Here is a 27,132-nt window from a genome sequence, read left to right as displayed (position 1 = left end):
ACTCAGGTGAGTTTTGACCTGTAAATGGAGCAGAAGTTGAGCTCCAGATATTTTATGTTTAGGAAGTGAACTGTACTGACTTTTCCCCCATCCTGCTGTTTTTCTATTGTAGCTTGGTTTCTCTCACTGTTCATATGAGTGTTTGACAGTTTTGAACTTCCTTACCTCTGATGAAATCTTATTTCTTTGAGTCTGCTAGTAAATGTGAAACTGCTGGATAATCAGCTTATCAAAGCGGTTTATAAAAGTACACATTTTCTGTTCTTAGTGTTGCAAAAAAACAAAAACCTAGGATTTATTATTGCAGATATTCTTTTATTTTTGGTTTCCATTTGAGTAGATCTTGGTCTAGACAGAAAGAGGGATTGTGGAAATTAAAATTGTGCAGAGACCACGGAGACGCACTTGTGTGCAGTCCTCCAAAATTACAAGAATTACAGTCATTTTATACTTTGCCATTTTCAGAGTCGCAACATTAATTACACAAACCAACCTAATTTAAACATGAAGGTTATTTTAATCCTTTGAAATGAATGACTGCTTGATGCCTAGAACTCATGAACATCACAAAATGTTGTTTCCTTCCCTGAGATGCTCTGCTGGGCCTTTACTGCAGCTACCTTTAGATGCTGTTTGTTTGTGAGTTTCTCTGCATCCAGTTTTGTATTTTATTTATTAATTGAAAAGCCTCCTTTGTTGGACTGAGATCAGGTGACTCACTTGGCCATTGGGAATGGGAACTATGTCTCATTTCTTTGCTTTTGCAGTTGCAGCGTTTGGCTGAATCTGAGTAGATAGATCAGCCCTGTACACTTCAGAGTTCATACTGCTTCTTCTATCCACAGTCACATCATCAATAAACACTAATGACCCAGTTCCAAAAGTTCCAATGTCATACCATTGCCTCCACTATGTTTGACAGATATGTTGTGTTTCAGATTATGAACTATTTCTACCATTGATGAAAATATAAAGTATGGCTATGAAAACAAAATGAAGAACATATAAGTAAGTAAGGCACTGTGTAACCAGTATACCTTTAATACCTTTAAGGTCTTTTACACCAATTTTCTCAGGCTGCTTTTTTTTTTAGCACAATTTAATTCGAGGAATTTTTAGACCTTGGTGGAGATTTTGTCAGGGTTGGTGTAGAAAGTAGGACTCGTATGCTGGACTCCGTTGGGAGAAGACAGTGGATTTATTTACAGTGCGGTAAAGGTGCAACAGTTCTATATATATATATATATATATATATATATATCTTCGTTTCCCTCCTAGTGGCAAACACACAAACACACGCAGAGTAACTAAACAATCCTCAGCTCAACATAAACTGCCACAAAAACCGTCGGTGCTGCTCTACCGTGCTTCACACAATGATCCAGCGCTGACTGAAGCTCGATCGCCCTGTTAAGATGGCAGCCCGGGAGATGGCGGATAATTGGTTACAGCTGGTCGGCTCCGATCAACAACAGGTGCGGTCAGTCTCTGCGCGGGAACACTCTCGGGAATGCTCGTTACCGCTCGGAGGTAAACAATCCCGTTCCGAGAGAGAGAGAGAATGGGAGAGAGAGGAAGGGAGCAACATGCACACAATAACGCATGGGCAGGCAGCCAGGCAAGGGCTGTCGGACCATGACAGATTTCCTTTCCCGCCTCTTTGCTCTGATTTGATCTGATAATCTTACAATTTACTACACAGCTTCTTTTCAGAATATCAGTCTAATTCACACAAATGTGAAGTGCATTAAATATTTTATTAGTCCAGTTCATACTCAGCACATGCAGTACTTAACAAAATTATTATTACTATCCAGTGGAAGGTTTACACCACAGCTGCCCTAAATACACAGTACTGGTAATTAGCAAAACCACTTTGTATGTTCCTGTGGTTAATCCTCCAACATGCAATGTTTATACATTTTATAACATAAAAATAATTATTGTTGTTATCTACGATTTTTCAAATTCATAGTTTTACCAAAAAAACCTGAAAACAGTTAAGTGCTTTAGGATTTTAAAAAAATTAAGATGCCAAGGTTATTTATACAAAGTATAAATAACCTTGATAAAGGTTAAAAAAATATTAATGATCATTTTGAGAATAACATTGTAATTCTATTTTGTTTCAAGACAATCAGCCATGGTTGCTGTACCCTCTGAGTGAAATTGCACTTCAGAATTGGCTTAAGTAACAAGGAAGGAAATGATTTCTCTTTTAGCACACAAACATATTATGGTGATAAGTAAAAGGATGTTGAAATGATGGTGCAGAAAGCTGCATCTGGTCAGACGGAAAAACACAAACTTGGAAGAGTGGATTTGTACAATTTGAAATGGCTAACTCATCTACACAAGGCATTTTGTATAGGGTATAAGAAACATGGCAGTTTGTCTTGAAACAACAACATTTCGATGCTTTGCTCAAAATAGATTTTCAAATTTAATCTTGAAATTTTGACTTTATTCTCAAATTGATCAAAATATTTTATTTTCCTAATGTGGCCCTAATACTCAGCCTTATATTTACTTCCGAAATTAGTTTTAGTGGTTAAATGTTATTTGTGTTTAATTTCTGACTTCTCAGAGAAATCTAGTGAGCTGGCTCAAACATCTGTCTATTTTGGTCATGTATGCGAGGTGACTGCTGCACCAACTGCAATGTTGCAACATGTTTGCAGAGAATCTGTTGTTGTGATAGTTTATATCGTCGATTATTGAAGCACCCAGGTCAATGGAAAAATGCAGGAAGGAGTTTCTGGTTGCAGCAATGTATGATGGGTAAACTACTGGCCCTGCAGAGAAATAGAAATGAATAAACAGTTGATAAAACAGTCTTTGCTCTGCTTTAGCTCTAAATATGTATGTGCTTGAAAAAAAAATTGCAATAGTGATCATAGTAACAGGACCAGCTTTTTCTTTATAAAGAAAAACATGGGCTTTGCAATCCATTATTGTTTTCTGTAATATGAAAGCTTTGAAACAAAAGGATAATTCACAAAATGAATCAGTGTTTATCAAGTTGCTGTTCTGTAACAGCAGGAAATAAAGAAAATGTAAATAATAAAAGAATTTACTATGCTGCACCCTCCAGGTCTCGAGGAACAATTTCTCTTCTGTAGTTTTTGCTTTGATGGGTTGACCATCCTGTTTGCCACCTATGATGAAACGACATGAACATTGCGTTTTTATGCAATGATGATAAATTAAAATCAACATCTAAAATATAGACACGTTGTTACTGTATAAAGAAATCATGGTCATGACATTTATAGATTGATATACAGAGTCCAGAAGGAGTTTGAAAAATTGTGATCCTGTGTAAAAATAAAACAGAAGGCAATAAATTGCAAATCTCACAATCCCACATTTGATCTAATAAAACATAGAAAACAGATCAAATGTTTAAACTGAGAAAATGTACCATTTTGGTACAAGTAACGAGTTCTTAGTTACTTGTTCATTTAGTCTGTTTCCTTTTGTGTCCTTGTCTCATCTGTGTTCTCCCCAGCCCACCATGTCTCCATCGCTGTCTCACTGTCTGGCTCTGTGTTGTGTTTCCTGTTTTATTTTGGTAGTCCTGGTCTCTCGTGCATTTTCCTCAGTTTTTCTTCCCCGTCTTATTGTGTCTGATTTGTTCCTCCTGTGTTCCCACCTGTTGCCCATCCCTCGTTATCCTGTGTGTATTTAAATCTTCAGTCGCGCTCTGCTCATTGTCACATTGTCCCTGCTAGCTGTGTAGTCTCTCGTGTGTTCCTAGTTTGACCAGTTAGTTTCTATTGGTATTCCCTAATTGTTTATTTCTTGTTTTGTTACTAGTTTCAGAGTTTTCAGTTGTTAGTGCTTTTATTTGTGAGTATTTTTATGCAGCAATAAAGCTTCCTGTTGTAGTTACACACTCTGTTTTTGAGTCCTGCTTTTGGGTCCAACCTCTTCCTGCCACACAGCTGTACGTGACAGTTGCATTTCTTGTTTCACAGTGCACTTAGTTTTCAGTTGGTGAAAGGTCTGGACTGCAGACAGGCCAGTTAGGCACCCGGACTTTGCTTTCACGTAACCGTGCTATTGCAAAGATGCAGTATGTGGCTTAGCAATGTCTTGCTGAAATATCCAAAGGACCCCCTGACAAAATATGTCATATGACTGGGAGCATCTGTTGCTCTTAAGCCTGTATATACATTTATGCAGTAATGGTGGCTTTAGACATGTGCATTGTTGACATGTGTCAATTCCATTGGCGCTGAGCACTGATAACAAGCCTGATGGTCTCTCCTCTTTTGTTTGGAGGATACGGGGTGGCTGTGGCTCAGGTGGTAGAGCAGATCAGCTACTGATCGGAAGGTCGGTGGTTCGATTCTTGGCTTCCCCGATCTGCATGTCAAGTATCCTTGGGCAAGATACTAACCCCAAATTGCCCTCCAATGCGTTCATCGGATGCGAATGTGTGTGAATGCAGGTTAGTTTGCACTGTGTTTAGAAGTGCTTGTACAGTGGGTGTGATTGGGTGAATGAGGCATGTTGTATAGAGCGCTTTGAGTACTCCGGGAGAGTAGAAAAGCGCTATATAAGAATCAGTCCATTTACCATTGACGGCATGCATGTTTTCCAAAAAATTTCAAGTTTTGATGAATCTTTCCAAACACAAGGAAGGAACTTAAGGGAGTATAAAACTGCACAAACACCTATTATGATGCTACGTTCCAATTTCGTAATGGAAAAGTAGAAATACACTCAAAATCAAACATTTGCCAGCCACATGATCCAGGTCTCTTGATACAACCTAAAACATTGAGCTTTCTCTTCTGCGGCATTAATCTTTTGTTAAAGTTCCTCTCTCCACAAAATATAATATGGAATTTGTAGTAAATTCAGACAGATTATTATATTTATGTATCCCTACCTGTTTGATTGCTGTTGCGGATCTTTTTACCTGATCTGGACCTTTCACTACAACTTGACCAGCTGCATCCGAAGGAAAGGCAGTGATGAGCAGAACAACCTGCAGGTACAGCAGGAGCAGCACAGTTTTGTCCATGGCTGAGAAACTAAATGAACGGAAAGCCGATGCTCACTAGAACCGCTGTGGACAAAGATGTGGCAATAACAGACTGCCAGCTGTGTTTTTGTACTAACAGGAAACTGCAAGTCATGTCCACAGCATGCAAGTCAGTCTCAACATGAAATTTAGTTACATTAATAAGAGTGCATAAGAGGTGTGACTCAAATACATTAACAGCTGTGGTTTTACTACAGTGAAAACCACTTTTTAAATCTTGGTTTAGAAAAAAATCCATGTTGAGGTTAATTTCAATATGCTTCTTTATATTCTTGCTAGATGATAGATGGAAGACTATATTTAAAAAAACAGCTTACAAACTTAATTATGTAGCATAAAGACTGAAGACAGGATGTAACAGCTATCCATGCTATCTCAACAATGACAAGATCTGTTTACAAGCCCTTAAATTGGTATCGTAATGTGTAAAAAGCCTATGAATATGCAGCCAGAACCCTTTCACATCTACTTTCACAAACTTACAAGTAAACAAACTGAAGACATCAAAGTATGCAACTGTTTCTGTACTATGAAGGTGAAGGTGTTGCCGCCTACTAACCAATCAGTAATCTTAAAAGCAACATCACTATTCCTGAAAGATCCATCAGACATTTCCTTGATGACTTGCAGTTATAAATGTAGATTTATAGGGCTTTTTTCCCCCCTGTTGGATGCAAATAATTTTACAATACTTTTATTGTTCTTTAAATTTTAATATTTAATCCTAAAGGGCCTCTATTTATATTTGCTGACATTATTTACAAAATTTGCACAACAGTCTAAGCTGTTGTTTGAATTCTTTTTTTATATTTATTCTTTCCTCTCAGATCCTAAAACACCAGTGAGGTTGCAGCTGAATAAAGAAAAAGTAAAAATGCTGTTCAAACATTCATTTCATGAAATAGTTTATTGGAATCCATCAAATTCTCGATTGTTGAAATTACAAAGTTGCACTTTTGCCATTTTTCCTTTTTTTTTTTTGTTGTTGCCTGGCTTCAAATAGGCCAAATATTCATCAATTTTAGTACATCTTAAAAGTGGTGATTAAAGTGTTCACATATTCATAGAGCACTTTAAGTTTAATAATAAACTACAGTGATCTGATCTGACTGATGCTGGTGGTTTGCCTGCAGTAATGACTTTCAGTATTTACTGACTGTTTAACCTGTTCATATATTTGCCAAAGTATAGTTTGCTGTTACAACATCAACAGTGCTGTGTGGCTGTGCACCGAATTAAAGATGTACTCTGTGCAATCATTCTACCCTGGTGAAAGAACACTTCAAATAAATCATTAAAATCACCTAAATTATTCCTGTGATGTGAATGTAAGCTTTCAACCATAGGAGATGAATAAAACTGGTGTCACAATAAGCCACGTCTACAGAACAATAATGAGGAAATAGTAGTTTACGCAACAGCAATAGACATAGCAAACAGCCATCTCTTGGCTCATATACGCTCACACAAACCCACAGTAAAAGATACAGTTTCCATCACTTGTCACGTACTAACTATTGTAAACTTGTGGCTCAATTCTCTCCATCTCTGTGAAAAATGTGACTTATGACAAACTCAGTGTTAGCTTAGTTTGTCAGAAAGTCTGGAAAACAGAAGGAAGTGGCTATTCTCTTTACTGAGGTATCAACAAAGACTTGCGTGCTACTAAAACACACACGAAGAAATAACCCCAACAAACCTTTAGGCATTCAGAGAAAACATGTCTTTTCTTAGTTCATAAAAACTTCTGTCTGGCTTCAAGCTACTTTTTAGGTTGCAAGATTAAAGGTTATCTGTGCTGAGAAATCACATCATGTGGGTTTTTTTGTGTGTTTTGAGACTTCTACATCATCAGTGTGCAAGATGTAGCAAATGTTATACAAGTTAAAACTCATATATGCAAATTAATATTCAATTTCATTTTGACAAACTTTTGTCAGAAAGTTCAATAAACACTCCAGTTTTTTTTTTTTTATTTGAATTTTCTGGCAAATGTTTCATGTTTTAGGCCTCAAAGAGTTAGATCAAGTCAAGCTGTGATATAATTAAAAAGAAGACAGACCTCTTTACTGATGCTCTTTGGTAATATAGCTGACTGCACTCCACAAGCATCTGGCAGCACCGATGAACCAGCTGCTAGTTGATGAGAGACACCTGGAGTGGCTAACCAAAGGCCGGACAGTCCTGATCATCAAGGACTGCCAGAAGGGACCGGTCCCATCCACCTACTGATCAATAACCTGCCTCAGTACCACATGGAAGCTCCTGTCAGGCATCATAGTGATTACAAGAAGGCCTATGACTCGATGCCCCACACCTGGATCCTGGAATGCCTATAACTATACAAGATCAACAGGCCCTAAGTGCCTTCATTAGGAACTCATTGGGGATGTGGTGTATAACACTAGAGGCTAACTTCAAGCCAATAGCACAAGTCAACATCAAGTGCGGGACCAAGGAGATGCTCTGTCCCCACTGCTATTCTGCATAGGCTTGAACCCCTCAGCTACATCATTGACAAGACTGGCTACACATACGGACTATGAAATGGAGCTGTCAGCCACCTCCTGTACATGGATGACATCAAGCTGTATGCCAAGAATGAACAAGACATCGATTCACTGATCAACACCAACAGGATATACAGCAATGACATTGGAATGTTGTTCAGATTGGAAAAGTATAGTTGGATGATAATGAAGAGAGGAAGGTAGTCAGAACTAAGGGGATCAAACCACCAGAAGGCAACATTGCAGACATAGAGGACAGCTACAAGTACCTGGGCATCCCACAGGCAAATGGAAACCATGAAGAGGTCGCTAGAAAGCTGCAACCACCAAGTACATGCAGAGGGTCAAGCAAGTCCTGAGAAGTCAGCTGAATGGTAAGAACAAGATCCGAGCTATCAGCACCTACACCCTGCCTGTGATCAGGTACCCTGCTGGGATAATAAGCTGGCCAGAGGAGGAGATATCAAAACCAGAAAGCTCCTGACCATGCATGGAGGGCTTCACCCCAAGTCCAGCACCCTGAGGCTGTATGCTAAGTGGAAGGAAGGGGGCCGGGGACTGGTGAGTGTCAGCACCACAGTCCAGGATGAGACAAGAAACATCCACAAATACATCACGAAGATGGCCCCAACTGACAGCGTGCTCAGTGAATACCTCAGGCAGCAGAAACCCAAGAAAGAGGAGGAAGGCGAGGAACCATCATGGAAGGACAGGCCCCTGCACGGTATGTACCACCGGCAGATAGAGGAGGTGGCTGATATCCAGAAATCCTACCAGTGGCTGGACAAAGCTGGACTGAAAGACAGCACCGAGGCACTAATCATGGCAGCACAAGAACAAGCTCTGAGCACAAGATCCATAGAGGCTGGGGTCTATCACACCAGGCAAGACCCCAGGTGCAGGCTGTGTAAAGATGCCCCAGAGACAATCCAGCACATAACAGCAGGGTGCAAGATGCTAGCAGGCAAGGCATACATGGAACGCCATAACCAAGTGGCCGGCATAGTGTACAGGAACATCTGTGCCGAGTATAACCTGGAAGTCCCGAGGTCAAAATGGGAGATGCCCCAAGGGTGATGGAGAATGACCGAGCTAAGATCCTGTGGGACTTCCAGATGCAGACGGACAAAATGGTGGTGGCTAACCAACCGGACATAGTGGTGGTAGACAAACAGAAGAAGACGGCTGTAGTGATCGATGTAGCGGTTCCGAATGACAGCAATATCAGGAAGAAGGAACACGAAGCTGGAGAAATACCAAGGGCTCAGAGAAGAGCTCGAGAGGATGTGGAGGGTGAAGGTAACGGTGGTCCCGTGGTGGTAATCGGAGCACTAGGTGCGGTGACTCCCAAGCTAGGCGAGTGGCTCCAGCAGATCCCGGAACAACATCGGAGATCTCTGTCCAGAAGAGCGCAGTCCTGGGAACAGCTAAGATACTGCGCAGGACCCTCAAGCTCCCAGGCCTCTGGTGGAGGACCCGAGCTTGAAGGATAAACCGCCCGCAGGGGCGTGCTGGGTGTTTTTTTTTTAATATATATATCTACAGGGAGTGCAGAATTATTAGGCAAATGAGTATTTTGTCCACATCATCCTCTTCATGCATGTTGTCTTACTCCAAGCTGTATAGGCTCGAAAGCCTACTACCAATTAAGCATATTAGGTGATGTGCATCTCTGTAATGAGAAGGGTGTGGTCTAATGACATCAACACCCTATATCAGGTGTGCATAATTATTAGGCAACTTCCTTTCCTTTGGCAAAATGGGTCAAAAGAAGGACTTGACAGGCTCAGAAAAGTCAAAAATAGTGAGATATCTTGCAGAGGGATGCAGCAGTCTTAAAATTGCGAAAGCTTCTGAAGCGTGATCATCGAACAATCAAGCGTTTCATTCAAAATAGTCAACAGGGTCGCAAGAAGCGTGTGGAAAAAAACAAAGGCGCAAAATAACTGCCCATGAACTGAGAAAAGTCAAGCGTGCAGCTGCCAAGATGCCACTTGCCACCAGTTTGGCCATATTTCAGAGCTGCAACATCACTGGAGTGCCCAAAAGCACAAGGTGTGCAATACTCAGAGACATGGCCAAGGTAAGAAAGGCTGAAAGACGACCACCACTGAACAAGACACACAAGCTGAAACGTCAAGACTGGGCCAAGAAATATCTCAAGACTGATTTTTCTAAGGTTTTATGGACTGATGAAATGAGAGTGAGTCTTGATGGGCCAGATGGATGGGCCCGTGGCTGGATTGGTAAAGGGCAGAGAGCTCCAGTCCGACTCAGACGCCAGCAAGGTGGAGGTGGAGTACTGGTTTGGGCTGGTATCATCAAAGATGAGCTTGTGGGGCCTTTTCGGGTTGAGGATGGAGTCAAGCTCAACTCCCAGTCCTACTGCCAGTTTCTGGAAGACACCTTCTTCAAGCAGTATAAATACAGGCCATTTACCATTTACCATTTCAAGCAGTGGTACAGGAAGAAGTCTGCATCCTTCAAGAAAAACATGATTTTCATGCAGGACAATGCTCCATCACACGCGTCCAAGTACTCCACAGCGTGGCTGGCAAGAAAGGGTATAAAAGGAGAAAAACCAATGACATGGCCTCCTTGTTCACCTGATCTGAACCCCATTGAGAACCTGTGGTCCATCATCAAATGTGAGATTTACAAGGAGGAAAACAGTACACCTCTCTGAACAGTGTCTGGGAGGCTGTGGTTGCTGCTGCACGCAATGTTGATGGTGAACAGATCAAAACACTGACAGAATCCATGGATGGCAGGCTTTTGAGTGTCCTTGCAAAGAAAGGTGGCTATATTGGTCGCTGATTTGTTTTTGTTTTGTTTTTGAATGTCAGAAATGTATATTTGTGAATGTGGAGATGTTATATTGGTTTCACTGGTAAAAATAAATAATTGAAATGGGTATATATTTGTTTTTGTTAAGTTGCCTAATAATTATGCACAGTAATAGTCACCTGCACACACAGATATCCCCTAAAATAGCTAAAACTAAAACAAACTAAAAACTACTTCCAAAAACATTCAGCTTTGATATTAATGAGTTTTTGGGTTCATTGAGAACATGGTTGTTGTTCAATAATAAAATTATTCCTCAAAAATACAACTTGCCTAATAATTCTGCACTCCTGTATATACGTATATATATATAAGCGTGTAATGATTACATTTAATTTAGGTGGTCTTTAGGCCTCAACTGAAGGTGGCAATGCCAATACCAATTACCTTAGGGCTCAAGAAAATATTCTGATTTGGATTTCTATGTTGTAAGTTTATGACTCTGCAAGCATTATTATAAAGGATCAAATCAGCTCTTAAATATTTGTTGTTTTTTCTCCCTCTCTTTGCTTTTTCCTCCCCACATTACATCAGACTCTTGCAAGTCTAGAAAACAAGCTCCTGGACTAAGACTTCAAAATGAGTGGTAAGTAGTTTGATTTTGCAATATATTAGTAATCGTCAGTGTCATTTATGATCATGCTGAACTTTAATCATGCTTTAGGCCAACCTGTTTTACTTCTCGTTTCATTTGTGCTTTGGCTTGGGGAAATTGGTTCTTTACTGATCTTTTCCTGTCTTCTGTTATTACACCTGAGATATGACTGCACTATGCTATTACTGTTGAGCCCAGTAAATTCTACAAGACACGCTGTGTATGTAAATACAAACAACGACAGTTGTTCTACATTTCTTGAAACATCATATCCCACAAACATAGTTTAGAAGGTCCACACTGTCTGCACAGTATATAGTGAAGTCTGCAAGTTTTGAACAGTGAAATTTGTTTCATGGTCATGATCTGCAAATCTGATGAGTATATAGGCATCTTGAATTCATTTTATATCTAGCAAGAAAGCATCCAGAATAAAAAGTTAGTGGCTATGTTTCCATAGCCCTTTTAAAAAATATGCTTTCATGGAATTATTGTGTGGTGGGGTAGCTCGGCTAGCCCGAGCTAGTGCATGAGGTTGAGAGATACCCCAAGCTGTTTATTGAGTTGAATATCTGTGACTGGATGTTCTGGACACTCAGGTGAAGAGAGGAGCTGAGATGTGAAGTGGTCACCACCCGATGGTGAGTTGGGTCAGGTAGCAGACCTGGCGCACCAAAACGTATAGTGAGGGTGCACTTGGGAGGCCTGGCAGAGGTTCCAGTTCAGGAGATCTTCAACTCCCAGTTTGACAGCATTGTGAGGGAGGCTGGGGACATTGACTCAGAATGGACAATGTCCTGCAGCTCCATAGCTGAGGCTGCTGCAGTGAGCTGCGGCCACTTCAGGCCATTGCACTTGGATCACCTACATTCATGACAGGCAGTAATGCCTGGACTGAGAAATGAACCATCCTTAAAATGTTACAGCAAACCAAGCTTCTTTGTTTGAATGCAAAACAAATGTGTTATTTGACCTAAGACTGCACTTGTGGCTGAACAATAAATGCATTTTATATTGATCTTATTAGTAATGTAACTTGCAATACAATGTTATGAGAATCTTAAACTTAGTTTCAGAATAATTTAATCTGAGACTTTGTTTTATTGAAAGGAATTTAAAGTTTTAAGTTGTGCAACAAATAAATATAAATTTTAAATTCAATAATATTTAAAATATGATTAAATAACGTCAGGCACAATAGTGGCAATATACTTGTTTGTTGTTTGGCAGAACAGTGTCCAGTATGTTGGCTCATATACTTTTTTCCCTTATGTGCAGGCTGTGATCAGCTGGCCAGCTGCTCTTTGTGGATTTACACAACTGAATTCAACAATATGTACAACGTTTGACCAGCTATCTTGGCTAATTTGCATTCCCTACACTAACACTATACTGTTTATACTGTCTTTATACTGTACAGTATGAGGTGGCTATAAAGTGGGAATTTCAGTGAATTAATCCAAGCATCATCAGAAAATTCATCTCTGCTATACTAACATAAAAATTAATTCTCAAACTCTTAACTACATTCACAAAAGACACAGTAGTTTCAGATCATGCACACAACCCGTCACAATAACATATCATACTATAAGGACTGTAGTGTATTTATGTTTATGTTTCTATCTATAGGGCACATTCACTGCACACAAAAATATGATATAAAAGTGATGTAAATGATATAAACATTTACAAAGTGATGTACTTAAACATTAATATAGTACACATTGTCCTTCTTCTGTTATTGACATAATAAAATAAAATGTTTATGTTTATGATTGAAAAATGATTATTTACACTGTTACGGCCCTAGCTGGGCCTCCTGAAACTGCCCTTGTGTGGGCGTGGTGTTTTTCTCCGCCTCCTCCTTTCTTGCTCCACCCCTCTGTCTCTCTCTCACTTCTTCCCTCTCCCCAGGACACAGCTGCTGCTCATTGGCCTCGTTTACCACCTGGGCCCAGTCAGCAATCACCTCTCTGAGGTTATATAAGCTGGGGATGGACTGGATGTGGGAGGGTGGCTTTCTCTGGTGTCTCCGTGCGTCCTGCCTACGGTGTGGAGTGGTAGGAGCAGTGGGAGAGGTTTCTGGTGGGTTTCCTCTGTGCTGGTCAGCGTGTGTTTCCAGCCTAGGCGTGGAAAAGGCCTGCTGTGTGTGTGTGTGTGTGTGTGTGTGTGTGTGTGTGTGTGTGTGTGTGTGTGTGTGTGTGTGTGTGTGTGTGTGTGTGTGTGTGTGTGTGTGTGTGTGTGTGTATGTATATATATGTGTGTGTGTATATATATATATATATGATAAAATATGATAAACAAACTACACACAAGGAGCCAGAAACAAAAAAAGCGCAAACACTGGAGCCTGGAAAACAGAACAAAAACAGGCTCATGACAGGCACAGGCGGCCAGGCAAAACACACCCAAAAAAGTTCAGGGGGCCGGCCCGGAGGCTGACAGCCCAAGAGCCCAGAAAACAGTTCAGGGGGCCGGGCAGGCGGGAGGCACCGGCGGCGACGGAGCAGGTCAGAAGGCCGGCCCGGAGGCTGATGGCACCAAAGTCCAAACCTGGGCAGTTCAGGAGGCCGGCCGTGCGAAAAACAACGGCGGCGAGGCAAGCGAAGAAGGTCCGGAGGCCGGCCACGCAGAGGGCAGCAGCAGCGACCCAGGCGAAGGAGGTCCGGAGGCCGGCCACGCAGAGGGCAGCGGCAGCGATGCAGCAAGTCCGGAGGCCGGCGCGACAGCGATGATGTCCAGCCAACGGCCTGGAAAGTGGCGGACAGGGCGAGGGCGAGCAGGCGGACAGGGCGGGGTGAGGCAGAACCAGACGGCATGGAGACCTCAGGCGCAGACGAAGCAAGACGGGGTGAGGCAAGACCAGGCGACGCAGAGGCAGAAGCAAAGGCTGCTACAGGCGAGGACGAAGAGTCTGAAGCTGGACCAGGCGAAGGCGAGGATGAAGCTGGACCAGGCGAAGGCGAGGATGAAGCTGGACCAGGCGAAGGCGAGGTTGAAGACTCGGAAGCTGGACCAGGCGAAGGCGAGGGTGAAGACTCGGAAGCTGGACCAGGCGAAGGCGAGGGTGAAGACTCGGAAGCTGGACCAGGCGGCGGGGTGAAGACTCGGAAGCTGGACCAGGCGGCGGGGTGAAGACTCGGAGGCTGGACCAGGCGAAGGCGAGGGTGAAGACTCGGAGGCTGGACCAGGCGAAGGCGAGGGTGAAGACTCGGAGGCTGGACCAGGCGAGGGTGAAGACTCGGAGGCTGGACCAGATGAGGATGGCGCAGGCGACGGCATGGGAGCCGCGGATGGAGGAGCAGGCGACGGCGTGGGAGCCGCAGGTGGTGGCGACGAAGGCTGGACGGGCCCCTCGGACCCTCCAGCGGAGGCAGGTTGCTGTGGCTGGACGGGCCCCTCGGACCCTCCAGCGGAGGCAGAAGGCTGGACGGGCCCCTCGGACCCTCCAGCGGAGGCAGAAGGCTGGACGGGCCCCTCGGACCCTCCAGTGGAGGCAGGTTGCTGTTGCTGGACGGGCCCCTCGGACCCTCCAGCGGAGGCAGAAGGCTGGACAGGCCCCTCGGACCCCCCAGCAGAGGCAGAAGGCGGGACAGGCCCCTCGGACCCCACAGCAGAGGCAGAAGGCTGAACGGGCCCCTCGGACCCTTCAGCGGAGACGGGAGACGGCTGGAGCGGTTCTCCAGAACCCCCAGCAGGAACAGACGGCTGGACAGGCCCCTGGGTCCCTCCAGCAGAGGCAAACAAAGGCTGGTGCGGTTCTCCAGAACTGCCAGCGGGAACAGAAGGCTGGTCGGGCCCCTCGGACCCTCCAGGAGAGGCATGAGACTGGGGAGAGGAGTGGCGGTGGCAAGGGCGACGTTTCTTTCTGGAAGAGGGAACCGGTGGAGAAATGGAGACCTCCTCCTCACCCTCCGACCACATAGCCGCCAGGAAAAAGGCAGGCGAACGGACAGGTGAACGAGACCCCCGCTGGCGTGGGGAGGGAGATGAAGTCCGTGGCAGCGGTGCGGAAACTCGGTCCCGCTGTGGTGACCGCTGCTGCATTGGCGTGGTGAGAGAGAGGGCAAGCTCACGTGCCCTGACCTGCTCCCTCCATGCAGCGATGGTGCTGCCCAGACTGGCATCCGAAGCAAACTGCTGAAGCTGGGGGCTGGTTTTCACCATTGCTTCCACTATGCTCAGTCTCACAGACATAGCCCGTAGGCTGTCGGACTGGGATATGCGGTCCAGCAATTTAACCAACACTTCCATCTCAGCATCTGACTCCGAAGTGAAAACGTCTGCGGGGTCCATGTTCTGGTTGCGATCTTCTGTTAGGTGTAGGCTGTGTGCAGACAGGAATCGTGGACCCAAAAGTGCAGACGCTCGGAGGCACAAAGTAAACTCAAAAAACAGCTTTAATGCTGAACTAAAAAAGGTACCAGAACTGAGACTTCAAACATAAACTCAGGCAAGCAGACAAAACACACAGCATAATAAATGGTAGATCGCGACACGGACACAGAGAAAAACAGGGCTTAAATACACATAGGGAGCAATCAGGGAATGGGTAAAAGGAGGGAAACACAGCTGGGGCAAATCAGGCCTAACGAGACAAGGGGAAGCAAAACCAGATACATTAACATCAGACATGGACCTTCAAAATAAAACAGGAAACATAACACAGACTGAACTAAAGACACAGACTCACACGCAGGCACTGCAACAGAGGGAACAGAGACGTGGGACCAGGGCAGACATAGACACTGGCTGGACACGGGGATATAGCAACTAAGGATAACACAGAGACATAACCCATAAGAAAGAACTCTAACAAAGAAACCAAAGACTAGAAATGATGAATAATATAATAAACTCAAACCTCTGGGTCAACGACCCAGGCATCCTAACACTTTGTTTTTTTGTGTTTTTTTTTACAAAGTGGGAAAGTGATTTTTTTCTCCAATGAGTACATTAAATAACACATCTTAGTTTAAAATGCAGTAATTAGGCATGCCATTTTGAGCCGGTGCCCCATACGCCATAAGGTTAGTAAAGATGGCTCTGGCTGTTTACTGTCTTGGTCCTATAATATGGTCCTATAATAGATAATCTAATAGATTATCCTACTGAATTACTAATCAGAAATGACACTGAGGTAACATTGAAAAATGAAGCACATTTGATCATATTTATGCCTCTATTATACAAACTTTAGTCAGGAATGTCAGGCATTTCTAGTAAACAGGCATCTGTGTTCATTTGACTGGTGCGTTGGGTCTCTTGATGATATTAAAAATTGTATATGCCTGAATTAAGTTTATTATAAGGATTTATCTAATATAATTTTCTTTAACATAATCTGAGTTATTTAAGTATCTCTGCTGTATTAGCACATCCACAAATATAATTTTTAGCCACAGATTCTGGTAAGTTGTTGTAATCAAACTATGACTTTATCACCTTCAGCCTGAATGAAAACTATTAACTTGCATGTTCGCTTCTGTTCGTGTTCGTATTTTGCGTTAAAATCGGTACTATTTGCTTCACATTCCAGTAAAATACTTGTGATTGGAATAGTTATAGTTCATTATTAGTTTCACGTCCGCATTCCGGTTTCAAAAACAAAAAGAAAAGTAAGCTGCAGCGTCAGGTCTGATGGAAAGAAAATAGATTTCTTCTACAAGAAGTGTCAGTAGCTCTGATTTTTCTTGTGAATGCTGTAAGTTATGTCAGAGTACTCGATTACAAGTTTACACAAAACCCAGTGAAGTATAATTAATAATAAAAATGTATCAAAAGTGAGTAAAAGTACTTTAATTGTAATAAATTAGTCCCTATGAGACATGCTGAGAATTATAAAGAAGCCTGAATGGAAAACATGTTACCTGGATCTGGTTCACTCTCTCCATAAAGTCTCAGCATATATTTTAGGAATCATGTCTTAATTAAAGACCCAAGAGAAAAAAGTTAATGACTCCTTGGATATCAGGCTCAAACATGTTTGATTAACAGTAGTTTAATGTTTGTGTTTTATGGTCATACCATGTTTTTAAGTGTAAAATCAGAGGCTTAGAACTTGTAACTATAACTGTAAAGTACTATAAAGTAGTGAAGTACTCCTTCTTTAGTGAATATATTTCTTTTCCTCCACCAGTTTGCACTAAACCATCCAGCTGTAAACTCAGGTATTCTGGGAACTTTGTCACTCTCAGGTGTTTTTGTTTGTATTTTGTGTATTTTATTTGGCCTGACTATTTTTCTCTTTTCCAGATGAAAACAACAAGGGTGTACACCTCACCCCTGGCGTCGCTGCCCACCTCTCAATTTTAAATACACGTAGACATTGAGGGCTAGCAGGGGGGGCTATGCGCTTACCTGCTGCTCTGGCAGGTAGCTCCATGCCCTCCTGGGTTTTAAATGCACCTTAGAACAAACATACACCAACACTACATATGAGCGGGTGGAGGGAGGTTTGGAGTCTTCACACACCCCCGTTCTCTGCGGCCTGCTGGAGCGGGGGGGCTGGGAGGAGGAGTTGGCCGTCCGACTGGGGTCTGGAATGTGGGGCCTCCCTGCTGCTACAGGAGTCAGGGCGGTCTGCTTCTCCCACCGCAGGAAAAGGGTAACACCACCTGGGTCTGGGTGTAGTTTCCCCTCCAGGGGCAAGGGTACCCAGACCCGGTTCTTAGAGTACGCTTGGGGAGAGTGATTGTGTGTACAGCGTCTCTTTATGTCTGTCTCCGCTGGTTGAGTGTGGAATAATTGCTTATGAGAGCATGAGGGTGGGAATGGATGTTTGTATCTGTGTGTGCCTGTTTGTCTGTGTCTATATGTCAGGTTGGGTATCAGACGCCACCTCTCTGGGGACATCTCAGGCCCTCCAAGGTTTGGAGGCCTATCTCCCCCCACCACTTCCCCTGCTGGTGGCGGACGCCCTCAGACATCGGTGCGTTGGTGGTTCTGTGTGTCCGGGGTGGGCGCCCAGGTACACACCGCTCCTCACTCCTTGGCGGCTGCTTATCGGGGCCTGGAGCCTGGGGCTCGCTCGGGCCCGCCGGAGGCGGGTGCCCTCGGCCGTTCGGCCCGGAGCTCGGTCACTCAGGCACAGCTGGCTGCCGGCGGAGCTCACGGGCACGTCACTGCAACCCCCCCTGGCTTCTGCTCCGCGGCTGCTGAGTGACCCCTCATCTGGGACTCTCCTCAGCTCTTTCTGGGATAGTGGCGCGGCTGCCCCTCTGTTGGTCTTCCTTGGTCTCTTGTGTTCTGGGGGCCTCTGGATGTCTAGAGTTTTGATCTCCTCCATACCTGCGTCATGCCCTGGAGGATGGGGCAGTGGCCCCCCACACCCTCTAGCCGATCATTACATGAAGGAACCTTTTAAAAAAAAACAAAAAAAAAACAAGCGCGTCCATGCTCACAGGTGTACACACAGGTGATCACACACACAAACTACACCCTTTTTGGCTCCTACCTCAAAGCACACTGTGCGCTGTCGATCTTACGTGCTGCACAATAATGTTTAATATTTAGTATTTACTGTCATATTCCCATAGATCATTGTGATGATGTTTATTACTCTCGTTTTCTTCTGCTTGCTTTCTTCTTTCTTTCTCAACAGGTGATCCAGGTGATCGATATATGTATTTTTTGTCTGCTTACTCTGTTGGTTTTGGGTTTTGCCCTTTTTCCCCGTCCCTCTTCCCCGCTGTTTTCTTTCCTCTTTCTTTCTCCCCTTTCCTTCCCCAGTCAAGTCTGTCCCGTATTCAGCAAGTGAAAATAAAATAAACAATAAAAGGTGAATCAAATGGACCATTACAGCAAGGCTGGGATGGTCCATTTGGTAAAGTAAATCCGTTGGGCATCTTTCTTCGCCTTTAGACAATAATTCTGATGGCAAAAGAACCAAACGGGACAGTTTAAAAAGAAAAAAAAAAGAAAAGAAAAGAAAAGAAAACAACAAGCTGATTGTTTAGTCGGTGAGGCTGAGAGAGCTGGTGGGGTGTCAGCCATGGGTCGAAAGCTTGATCTGACAGGACTGACAGACAACGAGGCGGAGCACGTGCTGCAGGTGGTGCAGAGGGACATGAAGCTGCGGAAGACGGAGGAGGAGAGACTCAGGTGAGTTTTGACCTGCAAATGGAGCAGAAGTTGAGCTCCAGATGTTTTATGTTTAGGAAGTGAACTGTACTGACTTTTCCCCCATCCTGCTGTTTTTCTAATGCACCTTGGTTTCTCTCACTGTTCATAGTTTTTGACAGTTTTGAACTTCCTTACCTCTGATGAAATTTTATTTCTTTGAGTCTGCTAGTAAATGTGAAACTGCTGGATAATCAGCTTATCAAAGCGGTTTATAAAAGTACACTTTTTCTGTTCTTAGTGTTGCAAAAAAACAAAAACCTAGGATTTATTATTGCAGATATTCTTTTATTTTTGGTTTCCATTTGAGTAGATCTTGGTCTAGACAGAAAGAGGGATTGTGGAAATTAAAATTGTGCAGAGACCACGGAGACGCACTTGTGTGCAGTCCTCCAAAAATTACAAGAATTACAGTCATTTTTATACTTTGCCATTTTCAGAGTCGCAACATTAATTACACAAACCAACCTAATTTAAACATGAAGGTTATTTTAATCCTTTGAAATGAATGACTGCTTGATGCCTAAAACTCATCACAAAATGTTGTTTCCTTCCCTGAGATGCTCTGCTGGGCCTTTACTGTGGTTACCTTTAGATGCTGTTTGTTTGTGAGTTTCTCTGCATCCAGTTTTGTATTTTATTTATTAATTGAAAAGCCTCCTCTGTTGGACTGATATTAGGTGACTCACTTGGCCATTGGGAATGGGAACTATGTCTCATTTTTTTGCTTTTGCAGTTGCAGCGTTTGGCTGAATCTGAGTAGATAGATCAGCCCTGTACACTTCAGAGTTCATACTGCTTCTTCTATCCACAGTCACATCATCAATAAACACTAATGACCCAGTTCCACCAGTTCCAATGTCATACCATTGCCTCCACCATGTTTGACAGATATGTTGTGTTTCAGATTATGAACTATTTCTACCATTGATGAAAATATAAAGTATGGCTATGAAAACAAAATGAAGAACATATAAGTAAGTAAGGCACTGTGTAACCAGTATACCTTTAAGGTCTTTTACACCAATTTTCTCAGGCTGCTTTTCTTCAGCACAATTTAATTCGAGGAATTTTTAGACCTTGGTGGAGATTTCCTTTCCCGCCTCTTTGCTCTGAGTTGATCTGATAATCTTACAATTTATTACACAGCTTCTTTTCAGAATATCAGTCTAATTCACACAAATGTGAAGTGCATTAAATATTTTATTAGTCCAGTTTATACTCAGCACATGCAGTACTTAACAAAATTATTATTACTATCCAGTGGAAGGTTTACACCACAGCTGGCCTAAATACACAGTACTGGTAATTAGCAAAAACACTTTTTATGTTCCTGTGGTTAATCCTCCAACATGCAATGTTTATACATTTTTATAACATAAAAATAATTATTGTTGTTATCTACGATTTTTCAAATTCATAGTTTTACTAAAAAAAACTGAAAACAGTTAAGTGCTTTAGGATTTTTAAAAAAAATAGGATGCCAAGGTTATTTATACAAAGTAGTATTAGGACCACATAAAGATAAAAAAATAATATTAATGATCATTTTGAGAATAACATTGTAATTCTATTTTGTTTCAAGACAATCAGCCATGGTTGCTGTACCCTCTGAGTGAAATTGCACTTCAGAATTGGCTTAAGTAACAAGGAAGGAAATGATTTCTCTTTTAGCACACAAACATATTATGGTGATAAGTAAAAGGACGTTGAAATGATGGTGCAGAAAGCTGCATCTGGTCAGACGGAAAAACACAAACTTGGAAGAGTGGATTTGTACAATTTGAAATGGCTAATTCATCTACACAAGGCATTTTGTAGAGGGTATAAGAAACGTGGCAGTTTGTCTTGAAACAACAACATTTCGATGCTTTGCTCAAAATAGATTTTCAAATTTAATCTTGAAATTTTGACTTTATTCTCAAATTGATCAAAATATTTTATTTTCCTAATGTGGCCCTAATACTCCGCCTTATATTTACTTCCGAAATTAGTTTTAGTGGTTAAATGTTATTTGTGTTTAATTTCTGACTTCTCAGGGAAATCTAGTGAGCTGGCTCAAATTTAGCATCTGTCTATTTTGGTCATGTATGCGAGGTGACTGCTGCACCAACTGCAATGTTGCAACATGTTTGCAGAGAATCTGTTGTTGTGATAGTTTATATGCGTCGATTATTGAAGCACCCAGGTCAATGGAAAAATGCAGGAAGGAGTTTCTGGTTGCAGCAATGTATGATGGGTAAACTGGCCCTGCAGAGAAATAGAAATGAAAAAATAGTTGATAAAACAGTCTTTGCTCTGCTTTAGCTCTAAATATCTATGTGCTTGAAACAAAAATAAAAACAATTGCAATAGTGATCATAGTAACAGGACCAGCTTTTTCTTTATAAAGAAAAACATGGGCTTTGCAATCCATTATTGTTTTTTGCAGGGGCGATCTTAGCCCATTTTTGGGGGTGCTTCAGCACCCCCAAAATGAATCAAAGCACCCCCAAAGATTTCTTTTCTTTTTTCTTTTCTTTTTTTACAATATTTGCTGTTTGTGGGACACACTACTAAAAATATAAAAAGCATACAGTACTTAATTGAGATGGAACATTTTAACAACAAAAGTATAGATAACCCCCCCTCTCCCAAAATGGGTTGTTCCAGCTCTGCTCTCCCCTGCTCTGGCTCTAGCGCCGTTGCTGCCAGAGCCAGAGCGATAGTGGCTGAGACGCAGCCGAGCGGAGGTGTAAGTGCCTGGCTTAAAACAGGACATATTAGCTGCATTTAACCTTCAGTTACACTTTATATAGTTATGTAGGAGTCAGGCCATGTTTCTTTTTAGCTGAAAAACCTTACACCCAGGTAACCTGCAGTGTTGAAAACGTGTTTCCTGACTATGTTTGCTACCCTACAATCCGTCCTGCTCTGTAGTAAAATCAGCGATATTTGACCGCCTTGTTGCTCCCACTGAAATTTATAGAGCCTATTTAAAATCTAAAACTTAACATTGTCCGTAGCCTATTGTTGTTACCACTGTCCTGTTTGAAATGTAATGAGAGAAACTGGTTATTTTGTCATATTTGCATGTGCCGATATTGAACCCAAGGTACTAACTAGCTAACTGACTGGATCCCCATTAACCTTATAACTCCTGTTGTGTGTGTGTGTATGTTTGTGTACAGAGAGACAGCCAGGTTCATAATGGATATGAGGAAGTTTTTTTCAAAAAAAGGAGCCACATCCAGGTAAAAGTGTAAGATCAATAAAGGATAATGTTGGATCAGTGTTTCAGTATTTATATCCTTTATTAGATGTACATGTGGTTTGGTTATTTGCCTTTTGGTTGAAAGTACACTGAGAGAGGACTTTTTTATTAGTGATCTTTATAGTATTTTTTTTTTTAATCTAATTGAATACAATCTATTTGTGTATGATTGTCAGTCCAAAGAGGCAGAGAGGAAAGAGGGGAACATGAGGAGAAAGTACAAGGTCAGGAAGAACCAGGTAAGAAAACAGACAAGGAATACTAACAGGCAGAACAGAAACTGTTAAACTGGCAAAGAACAAAACAACAACTAATTTTACTCATACAATCTGGAAGTTGTGTTCTCCCTATATTAAAGCTGCTATACAGAATCTGCAAAACAAACTGGGTTGTCAGCCCTGGCACTGCATTACCATATTGAACTTCAGTCAGAGGAAGTCCCGGTTGCCAAAAACTTTTTGAAGCTCAAGAGTGAGGCTGGTGCCATTCCAGATATGTTAACATTGTACAATCTTCTGGATAATCAGATCTTCCCCACACTGAAAACTGTTATTCAGGTTGCCCTAACAAACCCAGTTAGCAGCTGTATCTGTGAAAGGTCTTTTAGTGTCTTGCGTCAGCTCCATACCTGGCTGAGAAGTACCATGGGTCAAAGCAGACACCATCACCTGGCTGTGATGTCAGTTGAGAAAGAGATGCTTGAGAGACTTGACCACCAAAATGTGATAGACAGATTTGCCAACCTCAAGGCGAGGCGACATTGGTTCTGCAGATTTTTTCTTTTCTTTTAACCTTAGTAGTATCTGCAGTAAAGACCTTTTCATTCAGTGTATACATTGTACCATAGGCCAAGGTGTCTCTATTTTTCAAATTTTTTAATAATATTTTGTACATTTCAAGGACTCTTCTATTTTTGGAGTGTATTTTTTATGTATCTGTATTGTATTATACATACACTTTAAAAGTGAATCTCTGTCCAAAAAATGCACTCAGTTTACTTTTTACTCACTATGAGCATCATTCATTATTCTCCCGCAGCAATTAAGGTTAGGATATGTATTTTGTTTTTAAATTCCAATCCATTCTTCTTTGGCAGTAGTAGTCTTTAGCAGCATTTAAATAATCGTTATCAGATTTGATGGTTTTGTTACAGACTTTTCAAAAAAGTGTTTTGCTTTTCTTTCACAAATGTGGGGATTCAGTTGTGTTAAAATGTACAAACCAGTGATGTCATGTTTTGGACGAGGACCCAGGCACAGAGAGACTTGATGAATTTAAGAATCTTATGATTTAATAAAGAAATTTGCAGACTTGCACAGAGAGGGTAAAATTATGATGACTGATAATGGAGATGAAAACAACAGACTATGAGGACAGGGAGGAACAGGGGTTTAAATGCACCAAGGAGACAGTCAGAGGGAACTCGGGACAACTGGAGACATTTAAGGATGCAGGGACTGACAGAGACAGGGAAGAAGTCTCATCGTGACGAGTAAAGTTTACCTTGATTGGATGGGCAGCTCTCTGGGTGCTCAGCACCCCCAAAGCTCTGATCCTAGAATCACCCCTGGTTTTCTTTAATACGAAAGCTTTGGAAACAGAAGGATAATTCACAAGATGATTCAGTGTTTATCACGTTGCTGTTCTGTAACAGCAGGAAATAAAGAAAATGGTAAATTGTTTTGTTATTTACAATGGGCCGCACGCTCCAGGTCTCCAGGAACAATTTCTCGCCTGTATTTTTTTCTTTGATGGGTTGACCGTCCTGTTTGCCACCTATGATGAAACGACATGAACATTGCGTTTTTATGCAATGATGATAAATTAAAATCAACATGTAAAATATAGACATGTTGTTACTGTATAAAGAAATCATAGTCATGACATTTATAGATTGATATACAGAGTCCAGAAGGAGTTTGAAAAATTGTGATCCTGTGTAAACAATAAATAAAAACAGAAGGCAATAAATTGCAAATCTCACAATCCCACATTTGATCTAATAAAACATAGAAAACAGGTCAAATGTTTAAACTGAGAAAATGTACCATTTTGGTACAAGTAACGAGTTCTTAGTTACTTGTTCATTTAGTCTGTTTCCTTTTGTGTCCTTGTCTCATCTGTGTTCTCCCCAGCCCATCATGTCTCCATCGCTGTCTCACTGTCTGGCTCTGTGTTGTGTTTCCTGTTTTATTTTGGTAGTCCTGGTCTCTCGTGCATTTTCCTCAGTTTTTCTTCCCCCGTCTTATTGTGTCTGATTTGTTCCTCCTGTGTTCCCACCTGTTGCCCATCCCCTCGTTATCCTGTGTGTATTTAAATCTTCAGTCGCGCTCTGCTCATTGTCACATTGTCCCTGCTAGCTGTGTAGTCTCTCGTGTGTTCCTAGTTTGACCAGTTAGTTTCTATTGGTATTCCCTAATTGTTTATTTCTAGTTTTGTTACTAGTTTCAGAGTTTTCAGTTGTTAGTGCTTTTATTTTTGAATATTTTTATGCAGCAATAAAACTTCCTGTTTTAGTTTACACCTCTGTTTTTGAGTCCTGCTTTTGGGTCCAACCTCTTCCTGCCACACAGCTGTTCATGACAGATTTCTTTTTTCACAGTGGACTTAGTTTTCAGTTGGTGAAAGGTTTGGACTGCAGACAGGCCAGTTAGGCACCCGGACTTTGCTTTCACGTAACCATGCTATTGCAAAGATGCAGTATGTGGCTTAGCAATGTCTTGCTGAAATATCCAAAGGACCCCCTGACAAAATATGTCATATGACTGGGAGCATCTGTTGCTCTTAAGCCTGTATATACATTTATGCAGTAATGGTGGCTTTAGACATGTGCATTGTTGACATGTATCAATTCCATTGGCGCTGAGCACTGATAACAAGCCTGATGGTCTCTCCTCTTTTGTTTGGAGGATACGGCATGCATGTTTTCCAAAAAATTTCAAGTTTTGATGAATCTTTCCAAACACAAAGAATGAACTTAAGGGAGTATAAAACTGCACAAACACCTATTATGATGCTACGTTCCAATTTCGTAATGGAAAAGTAGAAATACACTCAAAATCAAACACATTTGCCAGCCACATTATCCAGGTCTCTTGATACAACCTAAAACAGAGAGCTTTCTCTTCTGCGGCATTAATCTTTTTGTTAAAGTTCTACTCTCCACAAAATATAATATGGAATTTGTAGTAAATTCAGACAGATTATTATATTTATGTATCCCTACCTGTTTGATTGCTGTTGCGGATCTTTTTACCTGATCTGGACCTTTCACTACAACTTGACCAGCTGCGTCCGAAGGAAAGGCAGTGATGAGCAGAACAACCTGCAGGTACAGCAGGAGCAGCACAGTTTTGTCCATGACTGAGAAACTAAATGAACAGCAAGCCGATGCTCACTAGAACCGCTGTGGGCAAAGATGTGACAATAACAGACTGCCAGCTGTGTTTTTGTACTAACAGGAAACTGCAAGTCATGTCCACAGCATGCAAGTCAGTCTCAACATGAAATTTAGTTACATTAATAAGAGTGCATAAGAGATGTGACCCAAATACATTAACAGCTGTGGTTTTACTACAGTGAAAACCATTTTTAAAATCTTGGTTGAGGTTAATTTCAATATGTTTCTTTATATTCTTGCTAGGTGATAGATGGAAGACTATATTTAAAGAAAAACAGCTTACAAACTTAATTATGTAGCATAAAGACTGAAGACAGGATGTCACAGCTTTCCATGCTATCTCAACAATGACAAGATCTGTTTACAAGCCCTTAAATTGGTATCATAACGTGTAAAAAGCCTATGAATATGCAGCCACAACCCTTTCACATCTACTTTCACAAACTTACAAGTAAACAAATCGAAAAGATCAAAGTATGCAACTGTTTCTATACTATGAAGGTTGTTGCCGCCTACTAACCAATCAGTAATCTTAAAAGCAACATCACTATTCCTGAAAGATCCATCAGACATTTCCTTGATGACTTGCAGTTATAAATGTAGATTTATAGGGCTTTTTTCCCCCCTGTTGGATGCAAATAATTTTACAATACTTTTATTGTTCTTTAAATTTTAATATTTAATCCTAAAGGGCCTCTATTTATATTTGCTGACATTATTTACAAAATTTGCACAACAGTCTAAGCTGTTGTTTGAATTCTTTTTTTATATTTATTCTTTCCTCTCAGATCCTAAAACACCAGTGAGGTTGCAGCTGAATAAAGAAAAAGTAAAAATGCTGTTCAAACATTCATTTCATGAAATAGTTTATTGGAATCCATCAAATTCTCGATTGTTGAAATTACAAAGTTGCACTTTTTGCCATTTTTTCCTTTTTTTTTTGTTGTTGCCTGGCTTCAAATAGGCCAAATATTCATCAATTTTAGTACATCTTAAAAAGTGGTGATTAAAGTGTTCACATATTCATAGAGCACTTTAAGTTTAATAATAAACTACAGTGATCTGATCTGACTGATGCTGGTGGTTTGCCTGCAGTAATGACTTTCAGTATTTACTGACTGTTTAACCTGTTCATATATTTGCCAAAGTATAGTTTGCTGTTACAACATCAACAGTGCTGTGTGGCTGTGCACCGAATTAAAGATGTACTCTGTGCAATCATTCTACCCTGGAGAAAGAACACTTCAAATAAATCATTAAAATCACCTAAATTATTCCTGTGATGTGAATGTAAGCTTTCAACCATAGGAGATGAATAAAACTGGTGTCACAATAAGCCACGTCTAC

General features: G+C 41.6%; 1 protein-coding gene and 1 long non-coding RNA gene across 2 annotated transcripts in view; one reads left to right on the top strand and one right to left on the bottom strand.

Annotated features, from left to right (window-relative positions):
- Positions 1-10,979: 10,979 nt before the first annotated feature.
- LOC116333553 (rab effector MyRIP-like) overlaps positions 10,980-27,132 on the top strand; it is a 72,179-nt gene continuing 56,026 nt past the window's right edge. The window contains exon 1 of the mRNA XM_039601862.1: positions 10,980-10,999. The gene's annotated coding sequence lies outside the window, so the exon portion shown is untranslated. The remainder of the gene's footprint in view (positions 11,000-27,132) is intronic.
- On the bottom strand, positions 19,404-25,827 carry LOC120434207. The gene is made up of 4 exons (XR_005608990.1): positions 25,612-25,827; positions 24,079-24,161; positions 23,889-23,974; positions 19,404-21,382 (listed from the first exon to the last, which is right to left on the bottom strand). It is a non-coding gene; the product is annotated as an uncharacterized LOC120434207 (long non-coding RNA).

Source organism: Oreochromis aureus, linkage group 18, assembly GCF_013358895.1.
Source record: "Oreochromis aureus strain Israel breed Guangdong linkage group 18, ZZ_aureus, whole genome shotgun sequence".
Lineage (NCBI taxonomy): Eukaryota > Metazoa > Chordata > Actinopteri > Cichliformes > Cichlidae > Oreochromis > Oreochromis aureus.
The sequence above is the reverse complement of the archived record's forward strand: the minus strand, read 5'-3'. Positions and strand labels throughout refer to the sequence as shown.